A 20,059-nucleotide genomic window follows, 5' to 3' on the forward strand; every position below is an offset into this window, starting at 1 on the left:
TCCAAGTCCACTGATGGGGGGCACCTCCTCCCCATTCATCTGATCCTGTTTTATCAGGTATCTTCAGGACTGGCTGCAAAGCCCTCCTCTGTGGCCTAACAGGACTGCTCCTCCCTTCGGGGGTGGGGAGACCAAAGAGCCAGTCATCGAGTTCCTGTTAGAAATAGTCCCTGTTCCCCTCACTTTGGGAAACCAATTGTTTACTGAGCTACCACAGGCTACATCTGAGTGGAGGTTCTAGGTTATATCCATACATGGTCCTTGGTTGAATGTCAGTCTCAGAAAAGACCCTGTGCCCAGATATATTTGGTCCTTGTGGAGCTCCTATCCTTTCCCCATCAGACTAACTCCCCTTCTTTCTTATGATTCCCTGTACTCTGCCAAAGGTTTGGTCATGAGTCTTTGCTTTGAAAACACTGCTAGTTAGAGTCTTTCAGATGCGCTCAGTAGACTCTTCACATTCAATGCACATCCCATCTGTCTTTCTAAATGAGGATTGATCATCTTACCCCATGTCCGCTCAATTGATTATCTTTTTTAGGTGTATAGATTTCATTATGTTTATCATATCTTATAGGTCTATATAAGTGAGTATATCCCATGTTTGTCTTTCTCCTTCTGGGATATTTCACTCAGAATGATCTTTTCTAGATCCCACCATTTCCCTGCAAATTTCATGATTTCCTCCTTTTTGATTGCTGAGTAGTATTCCATTGTATAAAAATACCACAATTTCTGTACCCATTCCACCGTTGATGGACATCTGGGTTGTTTCCAGGTTCTGGCTATTACAAATAGAGCTGCTATAAACATGGTTGAGCAAGTGTCCTTTTTGTGTACTTGAACAAACTTTGGGTATATACCTAGCAGTGGTATAGCTGGGTCTGGAGGGAGCACTATTCCTATTTGTCTTAGATAGCGCCAGATAGCTTTCCAGAGTAGTTGTACCAGTTTACATTCCCACCAGCAGTGGAGCAGGGTTCTCCTTTCTCCACAACCTCTCCAGCATGTGTTATCGCTTGAGTTTTTCATCTTGGCCATTCTGATGGGTGTAAGGTGATATCTCAGGGTCGTTTTGATTTGCATTTCCCTGATGGCTAATGAGGATGAGCATTTCTTTAAGTGTTTTTCTGCCATTCGATATTCCTCTGTCGAAAATTCTCTGTTTAGCTCTGTTCCCCATTTTTTAATTGGATTACTTGGTTTGCTGCTTTTCAGCTTCTTTAGTTCTTTGTATATACTGGATATTAGTCCTCTGTCAGATAAAGGGTTAGTGAAGATTCTTTCCCAATCTGTAGGCAGTCGTTTTGTTTTGATGACGGTATCCTTTGCTTTACAGAAACTTTTCAGTTTCATGAGGTCCCATTTATTGATTGTTGCTCTTAGAGCCTGTGCTGTTGGTGTTCTGTTCAGGAAGTTGTCTCCTGTGCTAATGAGTTCTAGGCTGTTCCCCACTTTTTTTTTCCAATTGATTTAGGGTATCTGGTTTTATGCTGAGGTCCTTGATCCACTTTGACTTTAGTTTTGTGCAGGGTGATAAATATGGATCTATTTTCATTTTTCTGCATGTAGACATCCAGTTGGTCCAGCACCATTTGTTGAAGATGCTGTCTTTTTTCCATTGAATGGAATTGGCTTCTTTGTCGAATATCAAGTATTCATAGGTGTGTGGATTTATTTCTGGGTCTTCTATGCGGTTCCATTGATCCTCCTTTCTGTTGCTATGCCAGTACCATGCAGTTTTTATTACTGTTGCCCTGTAGTACAGCTTGAGATCAGGAATGGAGATACCTCCAGATGATCTGTTGTTGTACAGGACCGTTTTGGAGATTCTGGGTTTTTTGTTTCTCCATATGAAGCTGAGAATCTTTTTTTCAAGGTCTGTAAAGAATTGAGTTGGTATTTTGATGGGAATTGCATTGAATCTGTAGATTGCTTTTGGCAGTATGGCCATTTTCACAATGTTAATCCTACCAATCCATGAGCACGGGAGATCTTTCCATCTTCTGATATCTTCTTCAATTTCTTTCTTCAGAGACTTGAAGTTTTTCTCAAACAGGTCTTTCACTTGCTTGGTTAGGGTCACACCAAGGTATTTTATGTTATTAGTGGCTATTGTGAAGGGTGTTGTTTCCCTAATTTCTTTCTCAGCCTTTTTGTCTTTGGTATATAGGAGGGCTTCTGATTTTTTTGAGTTGATTTTGTATCCTGCCACTTTGCTGAAGGTGTTTATCAGCTGAAGGAGTTCTCTGGTTGAATTTTTGGGGTCGCTCATGTATACTATCATATCATCTGCAAATAGTGACACTTTGACCTCTTCCTTTCCGATTTGTATCCCCTTGATCTCCTTTAGTTGTCTTATTGCTCTGGCTAGGACTTCAAGTACTATGTTGAAGAGATATGGGGACAATGGACAGCCTTGTCTTGTCCCTGATTTCAGTGGGATTGATTTAAGTTTCTCTCCATTGAGTTTGATGTTAGCTATAGGCTTGCTATATATTGCCTTTACTATGTTTAGGTATGTGCCTTGTATCCCTGATCTCTCCAAGACTTTAAACATGAATGGGTGTTGGACTTTGTCAAATGCTTTTTCGGCGTCTAAGGAGATGATCATGTGTTTTTTCTCCTTCAGTTTGTTTATGTAGTGGATTACATTGATGGATTTCCGTATGTTGAACCACCCTTGCATGCCTGGGATGAAGCCTACTTGGTCATGGTGGATGATATCTTTGATGTGTTCTTGGATTCGGTTTGCAAGTATTTTATTGAGTATTTTTGCGTCAATGTTCATAAGAGAGATAGGCCTAAAGTTCTCTTTTTTTGTTGGGTCTTTGTGTGGTTTAGGTATTAAGGTGACTGTGGCTTCATAGAATGAGTTTGGTAGTGTTCCTTCTGTTTCTATTTTGTGGAATAGCTTGAGGAGAATTGGAGTTAGCACTTCTTTGAAGGTTTTGTAGAATTCTGCGCTGAAGCCATCTGGTCCAGGGCTTTTTTTGGAGGGGAGACTGTTAATGACTGCTTCAATTTCCTTGGGAGATATAGGGCTATTCAGTCTTTCTACCTGATCATGAATTAGTTTTGGTAGATGGAATCTTTCAAGAAAATTATCCATTTCATTTAGATTCTCAAATTTTGTGGCATATAGGCTTTTGTAGTATGACCTAATAATTGTTTGGATTTCCTCAATGTCTGTGGTTATGTCCCCATTTTCATTTCTGATTTTGCTGATCTGGATAGTTTCTCTCTGCTTTTTAGTTAGTTTGGCTAAGGGTTTGTCTATCTTGTTGATTTTCTCAAAGAACCAGCTTTTTGTTTCATTGATTCTTTGGATAGTTTTATTTGTTTCTAGTTGATTGATTTCAGCCCTTAGTTTGATTATTTCCAGCCGTCTGCTCCTTTTGGGTGTATCTGCTTCCTTTTGTTCTAGGGTTTTCAGTTGGGCCATTAAGTTGTTTGTATGTGATGTTACGAATTTCTTCTTGCAGGCACTTAGTGCTATAAATTTTCCTCTGAGCACTGCTTTCAGTGTGTCCCATAAATTTGGGTATGTTGTGCCTTCCTTTTCATTGAATTCTAGGAAGTCTTTAATTTCTTTCTTTATTTCTTCCTTAACCCAGCTGTCATTGAGTAGTAAGTTGTTTAGTTTCCATGTGCGTGTCGGCTTTTTGTTGTTTCTGTTGTTGTTGAGGTCGAGCTTTAGTCCATGGTGGTCAGATAGTATACAAGGGATTATTTCAATCCTTTTGTATCTGTTGAGGCTTGCTTTGTGGCCCACTATATGGTCTATTTTGGAAAAGGTTCCATGGGGTGCTGAAAAGAAGGTGTACTCTTTTGAGTTTGGGTGAAATGATCTGTAGACGTCTATTAGGTCCATTTGATTTAGGGATTCTGTGAGTGCTTTTATTTCCCTATTTGGTGTCTGTCTAGTTGCTCTGTCCCTTGGTGAGAGTGGAGTGTTGAAGTCTCCCACTATTAAGGTATTAGGATCAATGTATGATTTAAGCTTTAATAATGTTTCATTTATGAATGTGGGTGCTCTTGTATTTGAGGCATAGATATTCAAGATTGTGATGTCCTCTTGGTGGATTTTTCCTTTGATGAGAATATAGTGGCCCTCCTTATCTTTTTTGATTAACTTGGGTTGAAAGTCTATTTTATTAGATATTAGGATGGCTACTCCAGCTTGTTTTCTGGAACCGTTTGCTTGAAAAACAGTTTTCCAGCCCTTTACTCTGAGGTAGTGTTTGTCTTTGTTGCATAGGTGTGTTTCTTGGATGCAACAGAATGTTGGATCCTGTTTCCTTAACCATTCTGTTAGCCTGCGTCTTTTTATTGGTGAGTTGAGTCCATTGATATTGATAGATAATAGTGACCAATGCATTTTAGTTCCTTTTGTAATGGAGTCGATGATCTAACCCTGATTCATTGCTTGTTTTCTTTTCATTTTTGTTGGGACATTATCTGTATGCCCTGTTTTCTTGGGTGAATTTGTTTTCATTGGATTGGAGTTTTCCTTCTAGTATCTTCTGTAGGGATGGTTTGCTGTGTAGATATTGTATAAATTTAGTTTTGTCATGGAATATTTTGTTTTCTCCATCTATGTTGATTGAAAGCTTTGCAGGGTATAGTAGTCTGGGTTGACATTTGTGATCTCTTAGAGTCTCCATGATACTTGCCCAGGCCCTTCTGGCTTTCATAGTTTCTGATGAGAAGTCCGGCGTGATTCTGATAGGTCTACCTTCATATGTTACTTGGCCTTTTTCCCTTGCTGCTTTTAATATCTTTTCTTTGTTCTGTAGATTTAGTGTTTTGACTATGATGTGACGTGATGTGTTTCTTTTCTGGTCTAGTCTATTTGGAGTTCTGTAGGCCTCTTGTATATTTATGGACATCTCTTTCTTTAAGTTGGGAAAATTTTCTTCTATGATTTTCTTGAAAATATTTTCTGGACCTTGGAGTCTGGAGTCTTCTTTTTCGTGAATTCCTATTATTCTTAGATTTTGTCTTTTCATAGCATCCTTGATTTCTTGGATATTTTGTGATTGGAACTTTTCTGATTTTACTTTTTCTTTGAGAGAAGTATCCATTTCTGCAAGTGTGTCTTCAGCTCCAGAGATTCTCTCTTCCATCTCTTGTATTCTGTTGGTGATGCTTACTTTTGTGGTTCCTGATCTTTTCTCCAAGTTCTCCAGCTCAAGGGTTTTCTCATTTTGTGTTTTCTTTATTGATTCTAATTCTGTTTTCATGCCTTGCACCATTTCTTTCATGTGTTTGAATTTGGATTCCTGTCTCTCTACGATGGCCTCTATTTCTTTTTTCATTTCCTTCTTATATGCCACTAATTTTTCCTCTACTTGTGTATCTATTTGTTTGGCTATGTTTGCCTGTGTTTCTTTAAGGATATTGTCTATTTCTTCTTTCTTTGCCTCCAATTGACTGGCCATCTCTTCGAAAGACTTGTTCATTTCCTCCTTATGAGCCTCAAATAATTGGGCAAGCATGGCTTTAAAATCATTTTCCTGTGCTTCTGCTGAATTGGTGTATCCATCGATTTTGGGGTTTGCTGGTGAAGTCATGATGTCCTGATTTATGTTGGAAGTGTTCTTTCGCCTACCTCTGGCCATTGGCTTATCTGAAACCTTCCCTGTTTGTTTTTGGATTCTGCAGATCAGACTGGTGCTGTCTCTCTCTGGTGTCTGGAGAGTTCTTCAGGAAGCTGAGCACTCTCAGCGTGTGCTGAGGACTAGCTGTACCTGTGGGAGGAAAGTACGCAGGCGCAAACGGGGCAAATGCAAGCGTGTGTTTGTGTGTGTGCGCGCGCGCGTGTGTGTCTGTGTGTGTAAGTGTGCGTGGATGAGTTTCTCGAGGGACAGAGTGATGGCTAATGTTGAACCCTTGAGTGTGTGGGAGGGGCTCTGTACTGTATATGTCACAGGTGCTAATGATGATCGCAGTGCAATTTCTGGTATTAACTGTCTTAGCTCCTCAATCAGGCCCACAGGGCAGGAACTTCGATGTCCCTAGTGCCCCTTTGTTTCCCAAAGTGGGTATGTGGGTGGGAGGGGGGTTCGATGCCTGGCTTCTGATTTAGAAGGACCCAGGATCTGGGGAACTGCAGATTCTCAAGGGTGCACTCACTTACAGGCAGGTCTCTTGGCCGAGATTGTGGTATCCGGGGCTCTCTGCTCTCTGGTTTGGCCCTGCTTCTTTGATGTGTTCCGCCAGTTCTGTGCTGCTGTCACTGCCAGGTTCTGAGGTCTTGCTGCAGCTGGAGATTTCAGGGTGGTCACTTCAGCAGGGATGGGGTAACCAGGCTCTCTGTTCTCTGGTTTGGCCCTGGTTAGTCTTAAACTGGAGGGCTGTGGTGCCCCGCCAGTTCAGTACTGCTCCGCTGCCACGTCCTGCTGTAACTGGAGACTGGCTTGCTAGTCCCAATGCTTTCTGGGAAGTCCTGGGATCTCTTCGTTGTGCTCTCCAAGCTTGGGAGGCCCAGCGCCTGGTGTGTACAGGTTGTATGAAGTTTCTGTCTGGTTTCGGTGAGTATATAGGGTATTCTCTGTCACTGTGGGATTGGGCGGGTCGTACCGTCAGTGATGGCGATCCTGCGGAGCTAGTATGGTGTCTAGCAGATTCGCGCCCTGGGAGGATGGTGCAGCCGCTGCGCGAATCTGGGACTCCGGGGTACGTACTGCTGGCTTTTGTCTGCTGCTAAAGTGGTTGGGGCTCCGTCTCAGCGGTTGTATACCCCAGGCAGTTAGGTCTGCGCTGAGAAAGATGAGTCCACTGTGCCGCTGTGCCGAGGAGGAAGGAGGTCTGGGGGAAGGGAGTGCAGCAAGAACAAAGGATCTTTTCTCTCCCTCCCCAAGCAAGTGTCCGGATGACCGGAGGCCAAAGTTTTCACCTCCTGCGATGTTCTCTGGTGTTCAGAAAGCCTCGCTGTGGTTTTCCTGGGTTGGGGGTCCTTCCATTCTCCAACTCAGAAGATCAGGTATCCCACTGCTCAGAAACTGTGTGTGCTAGTCGCCATCTTGGCTCCGCCCCCCCACATTATTTCTTTGCTAATCTAATTTTGAATTTCCTCTCAGTAATTTGGTAGTTCATTAAATGTTAGGCAAAAATAAACTCAGTGATCTAACTGTTTTCTGATTAATTTGCTTGTGATGCTCATGTATGAGAACAAATGGCTAACCAGTTTATTGTTTATTTTTTAATGAATTAAAATATTTTATGGCTATACAGTTGTTTCACAAGGACAAACAATGTTTTCTCCACTTTCTGTGGAAAAATCAATGAGAGTAAAGACAAAAATCATCATAATAAATGTATTTTGTATATAACTGAATTTGTAATAATGACTTTTCCCGCTGGTTATTACTGGCAAACACTTTCTTAGATTGTTTCAAGTAAATTATCAGTCTCAACCAGTGCCATAAAATTATGCTTTAATATGTAATTGGTGCTGAAATAAATATCTCACACATGTTGATTCCTAGAGGAAGATATCTGATTTATCAAAAATATTTATTGGAATCTTCATATACCCTGGTGTTGCTGAGGGTTATCACTGGTCATTTGAGAAGCTGAAGACAGACCTCAGCTGTAAATCTTTAGTTCTCCTTCACCAAAGAGCAAGTATTTGAGACATTGCTCTTGAAAATGGAAATTTACCAGGGCAGTTGCAGGAGATTTTTATACACAGTACGGTGGAAAACATGACTTTTCAATTACATGACTACTTTGCTAAAATAATTTGGCTCACTTTTGATAACAAATTTCTGTGCATGTTTGCACTTATGAGACTTGTGATGATAGCTATTGATGTGCTGAATCCATTAGCAGGATGCAAACCGTGACATGGAGCCAGTAAATACGTGTCATCGCACACCTCAAGAAGAAAAACTGTTCATTAGAATATGAGGCATTTGTTCTAGTCATGTGATGCAACCAAAGAACAGTTTTGGATGTTCATTCTCAAAGCAAACCACACATTCATAGTGGTTACTGGAAACTTAAGGCCATCCACGCTGATTCTAAAGCATTTTTTTTCTATAATACAAATTCTGTGGAAGAAAAAAATATCATGGATAAACATTGTTCTTACTAATTTAAGAAGATTCTGAGCAAGTTTTTCTGGTATTTTTGTGTACAATGTTTCATTAATTGTATTTGAAGTAGTAAAAGCTTCAAAAATACAGTTACAAAAGATACATACCACACACACAGACACACTGAGGAAAGGGATAGAGACAAATAGAAGATGGGGGTGGGAGCTGGGACAATGTGATCGAGATGAACTGTGTGAGAAAAGAATCTATTTTCAATAAAAAGGTAAAAATAAGTAAAAATAAAAAAGAACACACATGTAAAATCCAGACTGTATTAATAGTTTCTCACCAATGTATATTTAAAAATTTCTAAACTTTTAAAGCATTATTTTAACTTACTTCCTCTTATAAACCAATTACTTGGTGAAAACAGCAATACTATATATCATAGTTCAGGCTACTACGATAGAATGCGTGCAACAGACAAGTGGCTTACTCAACTAGCTTCATTACCCAAGGTGCAGTCAATTCAAGCCTGAGGCATCAGAGATTCTGGCTCATGTTAACGTGTGCCCTCCTTAACATGTTAACATGGCCATCTTTGTTTTGATCAGGGCCCTACACTCCTCACCATGTCCCCAGAGAACCACTTCTTATCTTATCTAACTGATGAATAGAATTTCAGAGTAATTGTTCTGAGGTTCTGCACATATGTTTATAGTTATAAAATATATAAGATATATAATACATAGTTAATATATAGTATATATAAGATATTTAGTACATTCATATACTATACTCCTAATAACTGCTAACAAAATATGATTTGTATTGAAGCAAGGATCCCATTAAAGCCTGATAATGGTAAAGGTGATATGTAACATTAGTTTAGAGTGTGTCTTTTCTCAAAGAGAAAAATGCACTTCTTTACCCACAGTAGAGAGAGCAGATACCAAGTGCTCTGTAAGTGTTCCGAACATATGTTTATATTTATAAATTATTGAAACCAAGTAACTAAGAAACTATATAGAAGATATTTATTAAATGAAATAAACTTTCTATAGAAACTCTGGAATTTCTTGGAAATATAATTTCTATTACAATTGAAATTCATAAAATAAAAAGCACATATACAAATATGATCTCTCTTTCTAATAGCTTTTGTATTCATATTTTGTTCATAACTCAGGTTGTATATATTATAGTTCCAGTTATCTATGTCACATGGCTAGTAGACCAAGAAAATCTATATTATACTAACACAGATATTTTCCCTCCCAAGAATATGCAGAAATTACTGTGAAATGAAACATAAATGTTTTAATGTGTTCATTCCAAGTACATTATAATTGTTAAAATGCATATTTTGAAGGGGTAACTAATGACAAAATTTAAAGAAGTAAGCAATATACTAACGTTTCCTTGGCTATAGACTACAACCCATATCGATTTGGATTTCCCTACACAAATCATACAAATTACTGAGAAATTAAAAAAAAAAGTTAAGTCCTTAAAATCTTATAGAATCAGTGAATATAATATTGGGTTGGAAATTTTGCAAATTTAAAAAGAATTATCCTGAATAACAAAGTAGGTGACTGCTAAAAGCTGATTATAAATGCACACAAATATAATTTAGAGTATTTTAATAGTGTTTAGGAGAGATCTTAGGTAACAAGACAGGAAAAAATAGAAACAAAAACAAACAGAAGTAAAAGACTTTATTTTTGACTGATTAATGAACTCATAAATCAAGAAAGTATCACGAGTTAATGTGGAAAAATTCTTTCAAACTAATGTACAGGATCTCAGAAGCCCGTGTGACAATTATATCAGAATAATATATAGCAAAATATATTCAAAGAAGATAAAGAGATAAGTAAAAGAGCAGGAAAAAAGTTCTTGAAGAAATAATAGCTGAAAATGTTCCAAATTTGTTTTTTCAGACAGGGAAAATAGTTTTGAAGAAATGTATTTAGAGTAATATACAAATTCTGTAATGTGATTTCAGCAATTAAATAAGTGAAAACATTGTCCAAACATATCACATTTCATACTTAGTATCTTAAAATTTCTAAATTATTTCAGCAAGTTAAAGTCTACAGCAAAATATTTTTCACTGAGTAGGAAAGAGTATGAGATGGTAAATATCTGACTTAGCATTTGCTGTGAAGAAAGTAAACTTTTTCTTTCTTATCTTTTTTTTTCTTCAATTTGAAAGTAAAGTTTTTCAATTGATAGGGTCATGTTAAGGAAAATTTTGGGAAGCTAGCAAGGGAAAATGGTACTATATATTTCATTAAAAAACAAAACAAACAAACAAACAAAAACAAAAACAAAAACAAAAAAAAACCCTACTCAGATATAGCCCAGGGCAGCTCAGTATCCAAGTGGGTACCCTAGGAAGGGGAACAGGGACTGTCTCTGACATAAACTAAGTGTATGGCTCTTTGACCTCCCACCCCCTGAGGGAGGAGGAGCCTTACCAGACCACAGATTAAGACAATGCAGCCAGTTCTGATGAGACCTGATAAGCTAGGGTCAGAAGCAAGGGGAGGAGGACCTCCCTATCAGTTGACTTAGAGAGAGGCATGGGAGGAGACTAGGGAAGAAAGGTGGGATTGGGAGGGAATGAGGGAGGTAGCTATAGCTGGGATACAAAGCGAATAAAATGTAATTAATGTAAAAAAAATAAAAATTTAATAAAAAAATTCTCAAGAATAAAGAAAAACATTTTAAAATAATTTATATCACTTGTCATGCATTATATTTCTAGTAAGTGCTTACAAAATATGATTTATATTGAAGCAAGGATCTCATTAAAGCATACTAATAGTAAAAGTGATATGTACCATTTTTTTAGAGTATGCCTTTCTGGAAAAAAAAACAATAAAGGATACATCTATTTACCCATGAGAGAGAGAGAGAGAGAGAGAGAGAGAGAGAGAGAGAGCAACCAGACAGAAGCAACATTCTGTGAAAATCAGATTTGTAAAATTAATGAGCTTATTGATAGTGTCAAAGGAGTCTTTTGGAGGAAGGTCCAACTGTGTTTTCAAATCTGATTTCTGTGCCTTGAGATCTGGTTACTTCCTTGCCATGGGCATTGTTATTAATGTTGAACAATCTCCTAGAGTGAGGAAGGGGGAACAGAAGAGGTCACAGGAGGAGAAGATATAGCAGGAGAGGAGGAAGCCATGGAGAAGAAAGTCTGCATGAAGCAAGATGGGTGGTGAGCACTTGACTGTAGGGTGTGTGATGGAGCAGAAGCAGCCTGACACTCATCAGATTGGCAAGTGATTGACTTTTATTTGAGTTTTAAAGAATAGCTCTGAATCTACCAAGCATAATGCTTGAAGTTTAATGAGAAATTATAGACTCTCTGTGTCAGTCCTTGGGGAACTATATTTTAAAGAACACTATTGTTGTAATAATTTCCTGCATTGATTAATATAGAAAGAATAACTTATTTTTCTATGGAGCCTGGTTAACTTATGCAAAGCTCACTATCAAATGTCTCATCCCAGCCAACATTTTACCTCACAGACTTTGGTATATCCAAGATTACGTATATCATTGGAGATGCAAAATGCTGACTGGAAATTGAGGTAAAGGAAGGGAAGGGTTTTGTTAGTGTCACATGACTCTTAAGAGGGAATGATAATACCCTCATTATCATAGACCTACAGTATTTAGTTACTTTTATTTTTTTGTAGCTATGGCAAAATACCATGACTCAAGGGACTTTTAAGTTTATTTTGGATTACAGTACCAGAGGAAGAGTCCAAATGGTCAGGAGGAATGAAAGCAGGCATCCTGGATGAGATGCTGAAAGATAATAACCTCAATGTGAAATACAAGCACGGAAATTGACCTGGAAATGTAGCATGGCAATGAAGGTCAAAAACTCACATTTGGTGGCCCACTTTCTCCCTCATTATTCTAGCTTTTAAAGCTCTCATAATCTTCCTCAATATTGATAGCAATCAGGGACCAACTTTTTGAAAACTTGAGCATATGGAGAATGTTATACATTCAAACCATCAAATTTACACTCTACAAGAGTTTACTTCATTGTGATGGAGGTAAAGAAGGCTTTGGGAAGGTCATCATGGTCATTTGGGCCAGTCATAGTGTTGGTCATGTCAAGCCGTGAAGAAAGTGTTGTACCGTAGATATTTCTAATTTAAAATCATTCTGACAGAATAGATTGACACTAATAGTGTAATAGGCTTAAAGCACATCGTTTACCAGGCAGAATTTTTATTTTCACTTTAATATATAATGATAAAATATTACTTGGAATTTTTTAAGTTAGTAAAACAGCTAATAATAAAAAAAATAAAAAAAACCAAATCCTTAGATTTAAATATGGGATAGAATGTTCAAGTTTCTCTGAACATCTAATTCTTTTAATTTTCTCAATCAGAGAAAAAATATTATAAGAAAACTATATGGAAGCAAAACACAGAAATCTCAAAGTTGACATTAGTACTTTTGTAAGCCATGACAATTCATTGTTTGGTTTGTTGCCCAAAAGTAAAACTTAGGCAAACATTTAAAATTTTATTATGTAATAGACATTAAAATTTAACACATTAATTATGTAATCAATATTTATGTTCAATTTTTACTTGTAATTTATTGATTGCATGCATGTTTCTCTTTAGAAGAATTGTTTGGGGTATGTTAGATCAGTTTGTAGATAAAATTGTCAAGAATATTAATAGAGGGATTAGTGACAGAATTAATAAAAATGGATCATAAACCAAAGCTTTTAAATGAGGGAACATAAACTATGAAACACAGTGGGAAACATTTTTCTTTCCAAAAAAAACCAGCAAGAATTCAAATAAACTTTGGTTATTCTCTGGCATTAAATCTAATTCTAAATAATCAGTTTTATTGTATATCCACAAATAAAGAGGTTCATAGGGACAAATCAACACAGCTTGATCAGTTTGGTTCCTCACAAACATTAGTTGTAGCTCTGGAATTAGAACCTCTGGAACCAGATTCTCCTAGACAGAGTTTCTTTAACAAGTCTCAAAATGTTTCCTGAAAAAAACAGAAATGTAATTGTCCAATAAAAAACTTTAAAATATGTTGAAGATGGAGGAGGGAGGGTGGGATTGGGAGGAGAGGAAGGAGGGGCTTATGGGGGGATGCAGAATGAATAAAGTGTAATTGATGAAAAATTTAAGAAAAAAGAGAAAAAATAATTTAAGAACCTTAAATGACTTTCAAAATTGGAGGAAAACATGGAGTTAGTCAATTGGCATGGAGCACGTCTTGCCCCTGGGGGCAATGGTCTCCTGAACCTACTCAGACCTCGGACACCACCACTGCTAGTTCTAGAACTGACACAGGATGTTCCAACAAGGGGTTAAGGCTTCTCATAATATTTCCTATAAGCCCACACCTGTTTGTCTATATCCCCCATTTTTATTCATTATTAGCCAGATAGAGCCAAGTAATTGTGGTAATGATACTTGCTTTTTTGCCCAATGCTGGAATGCTAGTAAATTTAGGTATGCCCTGGTTACTCGCATGCCTCATTGGGTGCCTGTGCCCATTGATGCCCCTCACGCTATGACTCTCTTCAGACAGAAAAGGGATCTTGGAACTACAGCCACCATTGTTACTACCATCTCATTGACGGCTATTGGAGCTACCACCAGGGCATTAGCCATGAGTCATACTGGGCAGACTGCTCAGACCCTGAATAATCATTTAGCCAATGTAGCTCATGCCTTAGTTGTACATAAAGGAATTAATGCTCAACTAAAAGGAAGCTTGATGGTGTTCAATCAGAGGATTGACCTCTTGCAGGAGCAAATTGATACCCTATGGCAAATCGCTCAACCTGGCTGTCAATGAAAGTATGCTGGACTTTGTGTCACTAGCATACAACATGAGAATTTTTCCTGTGCTGCAAATCTGTCTAAACAATTGTCGAGCTATATTTTAGGTAATTGGACTGGAGAATTCGATACTACGATGGAGCAGCTGAGAGTGGCCATTGTCACAGTAAATTCTACCAGAGTGGACGCAGGACTAGCCACAGGATTATGAACATGGATTGCTGCAGCCATGAATCATCTGAAGGAATGGGGGGCATGGGAGCGTTAGCAGGCCTTCTGGTGTTGGTCTCCTTGGTTTGCCTGTGGTATATATGCAAGATTAGAGTCTCACAACAGTGTGATGCAGCCATGATCATCCAGGCCTTTACAGCCATTGAAGCAGGACATTCTCCCCAAGCATGGTTGGATACCATTAAAAGCTAAAATGATACACTCAGGATGCGAGGCTAAGCACTGCACTCAGGGTCAGCCGCTTTGGACCCAGAGAAGAGCATGTCTGATTGCATGCGGGTTGATGCCCCAGGTCCCGCCTCTGAGAAAAAGGTATCAGACGGGTCTGATGCTCTTTGGGTGGATGACACCTAAATGAACATCTGTACAAAGTCCCAATTTATTTCTAATATCAGAGATCAGACCTCTACTCTTGCCTGATGCGTCTAAAACAAAAAGGGGGAACTGTAGAGAGCTGCGGAATGCTATGCCTTAAAGATGGAGCTGGTTTCTGCCTTCCACCTTCCCGATGGTGAGTGCTCTCTATCACAAACAACTCCACATTTGGCTAAGGCCAAGGATCTGGCTTGCTTCCATGTATGTGGACCTATCTGCATTGCCCCCGTGGCACGCCTGGGTTGGCTACCCAGAGGCTATTTAAGCTGTGGGCTGGCTTTCCCCGGGGTCCGAGGATTGTTCAATGTTCCTGAATAAACTGCATTAAAAAAAAAAAAAAAACTTTAAAATATATTCCATAATTCACTAAATGATAAAAGTAAATGTATTATCCCTATAATACTTACTGATTTCACACATCAGTAAACCAGTGAACTACATATGGAGCAAAAAATAATGCACAACCAGGTTGTAGGTAAAAACAATGAACAAGAAAGTATATTTGGGTTCTGATACAGAAGCAATGGAAAAATTTCGTACTCTTAGGCTGGGGCATGACTCATTGAAAATTCACTCGTTCATCATGCTAGAAACATGAAATTGATCTCCAGAACCACAGAGAGTTAAACAAAGCAATAAAAAATTGTATACATTTTATAAGTTTATTATAACTTAGTATAGTTTTATACAAATAAAAGAACTTATTTTGTATTGTTTGGTCTTGTGGTGCTCCTGTCCCCTCCAGATCTTTCTGTCTCTCTCTTCTTCCATAAGGATTCTGGCACTCTGTCCAAAGTTTGGCTATGAGTTTCAGCATCTGCTTCAACACCCTGCTGGGTAAAGTCTTTCAGAGGCCCTCTGTGGAAGGCTCTTGTCCTGTTCCTGTCTTCTATTTCCATTGTCTATCCTGTTTGCCCTTCTGAATGATGATTGCCACTTCCTTAGGGCCCTCCTTGTTTTTTAGCCTCTTTAGGACTATATAGTTTAGTATATTTAGCCTATATTATAGTATATACTATCTATTTATAAATGAGTATATAACATATATGTCTTTCTGCTTCTGGGTTATCTCACTCAAGGTGATCTTTTCTAGTTCTATCCATTTGCCTACAAATTTCATGATTTCCTTGTTTTTAATTGCTGAGCCCTGGGGTCCTGCAGAGACTAATGAATCAGCCAAGGACCATGCATGGAGAGGACCTAGACCTCCTGCTCAGATGTAGCCCATGGCAGCTCAGTCTCCACGTTCATTTTCTAGTAATAGGAGCAGGGACAGTCACTGGCATGAACTCAGTTACCTGCTTTTGGATCACCTCCAACTGGCAAGGTGGCCTTACTAGGCCACAGAGAAAGAGGATCCAGACAGTACTGATGAGACCTGATAGGCTAGGGTCAGATAGTAGGGAGGAGGACCTCCCCTATCAGTGGAATAGGGGAGTGACATAGTGAGGGTAGAAGGTGGAGATGAGGGAGGGGGCTACAGCTGGGATACAAAGTTAATAAATTATAATAAATAATAATTAATTAAATAAAATGTTATTATAACTGCTACATTTTTCTTTATTTTAGTTTCATTTATTATTATTATTATTATTATTATTATTAGTTAATTCATTCACTTCACATTTTTATCTTAGACCCCTCTCTTGTCCTCTCCCAATCCCCCTCTCTCTCCTTCTTCTCCATTCCCTTCCCTTAGTCCTCAGAAAGGGAGATCCCTCCTCCCTTACCAACATACTATAACATCCCTTTAGGACTGGCTACATCCTCTTCCTTTGTGGCCTGGCAAGTCTGCACAGACTGGGAGAAGTGATCAAGGAGCATGCACCAGAGTCCATGTCAGAGATGGCCCTGGTCCCCTTACTATGGAACCTACATAAGGACTGATAAGCTTATTGGTTACGTCTGAGCAGGGAGTCCAGGTCCTTTCCATGCATTGTACTTAGTTGGTGCATTAGTTTCCACAGGCCCCATTGGGCCCAGATTTGTTGGCTCTGTTGATATTCTTGTGAAGTGCCTGTCTTCTTCTGTTCTTCTATCCCTCCTCCCCAACTCTTTTATAAGACTCCTTGTGGTGTGCCCAAAGTTTAGCTGTTTAGTCTTTTCATCTGCTTCAATACTCCACGGGGTGGAGACTTTCTGAGTACATCTTTGGATTGCTCCAATTCTGTTTCCTCTCTTCTATTCTGCTTTCCCTTCTGAATGAGAATTAAGCATCCTCTTTAGGATCCTCTTTGTTATTTAGCTTCTTTATGTCTGTGGATTGTAATATAGTCTTCTTGGATTATAAGACTAATATATTGGGGTCATATGTTCAACTAATTCTTCAGGCCTGCTCTGATGCTATGCTAGACTAGAATTTGGTGATTTGGTAGCATGGTCAAGTGACATGAGCATTTTACCAGTCCAAATTAGGGTATTCTAAATGACTTCAGGATTTAAAAGACATTGAAGTACTCGTCTATGATTTTTTTCTCCTTCTCCTCTTAATATTAGCTTAGTTTTATGAACCAAAAATGATAATAAATTTATTAAAAATATTATAACATCTTTCTATATTAACACATTAAATTCATAAATTTCCACTGCAGATACAAAGAAAGGTAATTTTAAAAATTTAAATTTTAATGGCCACATTTATTTGTTTTTCTTACATTCATCATGGAGCTCCATTTTTAACTATAATAAATCCTTTTTTTTTTTTCTTTACTGAGCTCTGGCCAACAGAATTTGTTTTCAAAGCAAAAAAATAATTAGGTTCAGAAATATGTTCAGTGATAGGAAAGAGGAATGATTGTTTACATGGACTGGATGCCCTCCAAATTGAAAATCAAAAATACTTAATTAAGAACTGTAACTACTTTTGAAATGATGTATAAGAAGTAATTTCTCTTATTTTTAAGATAAAGAGGTAATATGAATTTCCTGTCCCTGCCACAAAGGAAGCAAAGGTAAGTATTTCTGATTGAATGTAGATGAAAATTCAGCTCCTATTTAAGTGATGACAATATTAAAATATAATGAATCGAGCAATTAAATATTTTTTAATCAGGTGTGAATATGCTTATAATGTATTTTATATCTGAATTTGAGCTCCATGAAAATATGACAAGAGAGAGGGAGGAGGGAGGGGCTTATGGGGGGATGCAGAATGAATAAAGTGTAATTGATGAAAAATTAAAAAAAAAAGAAAATATGACAAGAGGAAAAATAAGAGTATAAAGAGTATGGAAAAGAGAAACAGAAAGAAGTAGTGAGGTGTTTTAATAGCAAAAGCATGTGGGGAGTTTTAGATTTTGTTTTCTTTCCCATTTTCTTAAAGATGCATCTGCTTATGTGTTGATGTAAGGAGGGGGGACTGGATGGGCTGCTAATGGATGTTTACAAAGCTGTAGAATCTGTTGGCAAAATCAGTTAACCAGCTAGCAAAATCCTTTTCAATAAGTAGCTTGGATAACTGTAGGCGGGAATGTAGTATAGTCACCATCAGAGGGGCTCTCTCCAGCAACTAATGAAAAAAGATGCAGAGACACACAGCCAAACATTAGATGGAACTTGGGAAATCCTGCAAAAGAGGTTGGAAAAGGAGCCAGGAGAGTCAAGAACTGTGCAAGAAAAAGTACAAAATCAACTGACGTGGGCTCATACGGTGTCACAGAGACTGGATGGACAATCATTTAGGCTGCTTGGATTTCTCTTAGGGCCCTTACATATGTTATGGTTGTGTAGCTTGGTCTTCTTGTGGAACTATTAACAGTGGGATCAGGGGCTGTCCATGACTCTTTTGACCGCTTTTAGAATACTTTTTCTGCTATTAGGTGGGACTTATTGCAACTTAATATGCCATGTTTGATTGATAACACTGGAAGTCCAGACATTTTCTGAAGTGAAAAAGGAGTGGATGGCACAGGGGCTGGGAGGTAAGGTAGGAGGGGAAACTGCATTCGGGGTGTAACATATGAGAGAATAATAAATTAATCAAAAGATGTAGAGACTTGGCAATTGTCCAGTGTAATATGATAGGCAAAAACAGCAATATGCCTGAACTTCATCAGGCTACAAACTTCCCAGAATATTTATACACAGTCTAGAGCCAAGAAAACAGACAGTCGAGTGATAAGTTCCATTGGTACTGAGGAAATAGAAGTGGAAAATTATGGTTTTCTTGTGAAAGAAAATTATGAGGAATGAGATGCTTAGATGAAAATTTTTGGAAAATGAGATCCTCAGTAGCTCTTTCCAGCGACACCATGAAAGTAGAGATGAAGAATCCTGTTTTTTTTTTTTTTTTTTTCCTTTCAGAAACCAATGAACTTCCATGATTACAGTAGCAGACAGGTAATACTGTAGTGCTCTAAGCCCAGTTTACGTTGTGATTCCTGTTATTTGACTGGATACAGGTAGTTAAGTAAAGTTAAACCATTATTTACTATCAGCCATGATTTAAACTATTTAAACTTCAGAAAGTTTCCTATGTAATGTTCACGTCTACAAATACCACTTTACTAAAAACAGTATTAAAATTTGGATAAGAACAGTCTACCAAAGTTTTTTCTTTCTTTCTTTCTTTCTTTCTTTCTTTCTTTCTTTCTTTCTTTCTTTCTTTCTTTCTTTCTTTCTTTCTTTCTTAATGGAAGACTTGAGTCCCAACTGTGAGCATTCTCAAAAAGTTGAGGACATTTGCTGAACCATATTTGTAGCAGCTTTATTTGTTATAGCAAGAAGCTGGAAAGAACCCAGATGTCCTTCAGTTGAGGAATGGATACAGAAATTGTGGTACAATACTACTCAGAAACTAAAAACAAGGAAATCATGAAATTTGCGGGCAAATAGTGGGATAGAGAAAATATCACCCTGAGTGAGATAATCCAGAAGCAGAAAGACACACATGGTGTATACTCACTTATAAGTGGATATTAGACATATAATATAGGATAAACATACTAAAACCTGTACACTTAAAGAAGGTAAGCAAGAAGGAGGACCCTGGGTAAGATGATCAATCCTCATTCAGAAAGGCAAACGGAATGGACATCAGAAGAAGAAAAAAATCAGGGAACAGGACAGGGGCCTACGACAGAGGGACTCTGAAAGACTCTACACTGCAGGGTATCAAAGCAGAGGCTGAGACTCATAACCAAACTTTGGGCAGAGTGCAGGGAATCTTATGAAAGAAGGAGAAGATAGAAAGATCTAGTGGGCACAGGAGCTCCACAAGGCTAGCAAAGAAAAAAAAATATGGGGACAGGGGTCCTTTCTGCGACTGATACTCCAACCAAGGACAATTCATGGAGGTAACCTAGGACGCTATCCTGTGGCAGCTCAGTGTCCAAGTGAGTTCCCTAGCAGTGGGAAAAGAGACTGTCTCTGATGTGAACTTAGTGGCTTGCTCTTTGATCACCTCCCACTGAGGAGAGAGCAGCTTTAGCAGGTCACAGAAAAAAAAAAAAAAAAAAGACAATGCAGCCAGTCCTCATGAGAACTGATAAACTAGGATCAGAGGGAAAGGGAAGAGGACCTCCCCTATCAGGGAACTTGGGAGGG

The sequence above is a fragment of the Meriones unguiculatus genome, chromosome 8, assembly GCF_030254825.1.
Source record: "Meriones unguiculatus strain TT.TT164.6M chromosome 8, Bangor_MerUng_6.1, whole genome shotgun sequence".
NCBI classification, from domain to species: Eukaryota; Metazoa; Chordata; class Mammalia; order Rodentia; family Muridae; genus Meriones; species Meriones unguiculatus.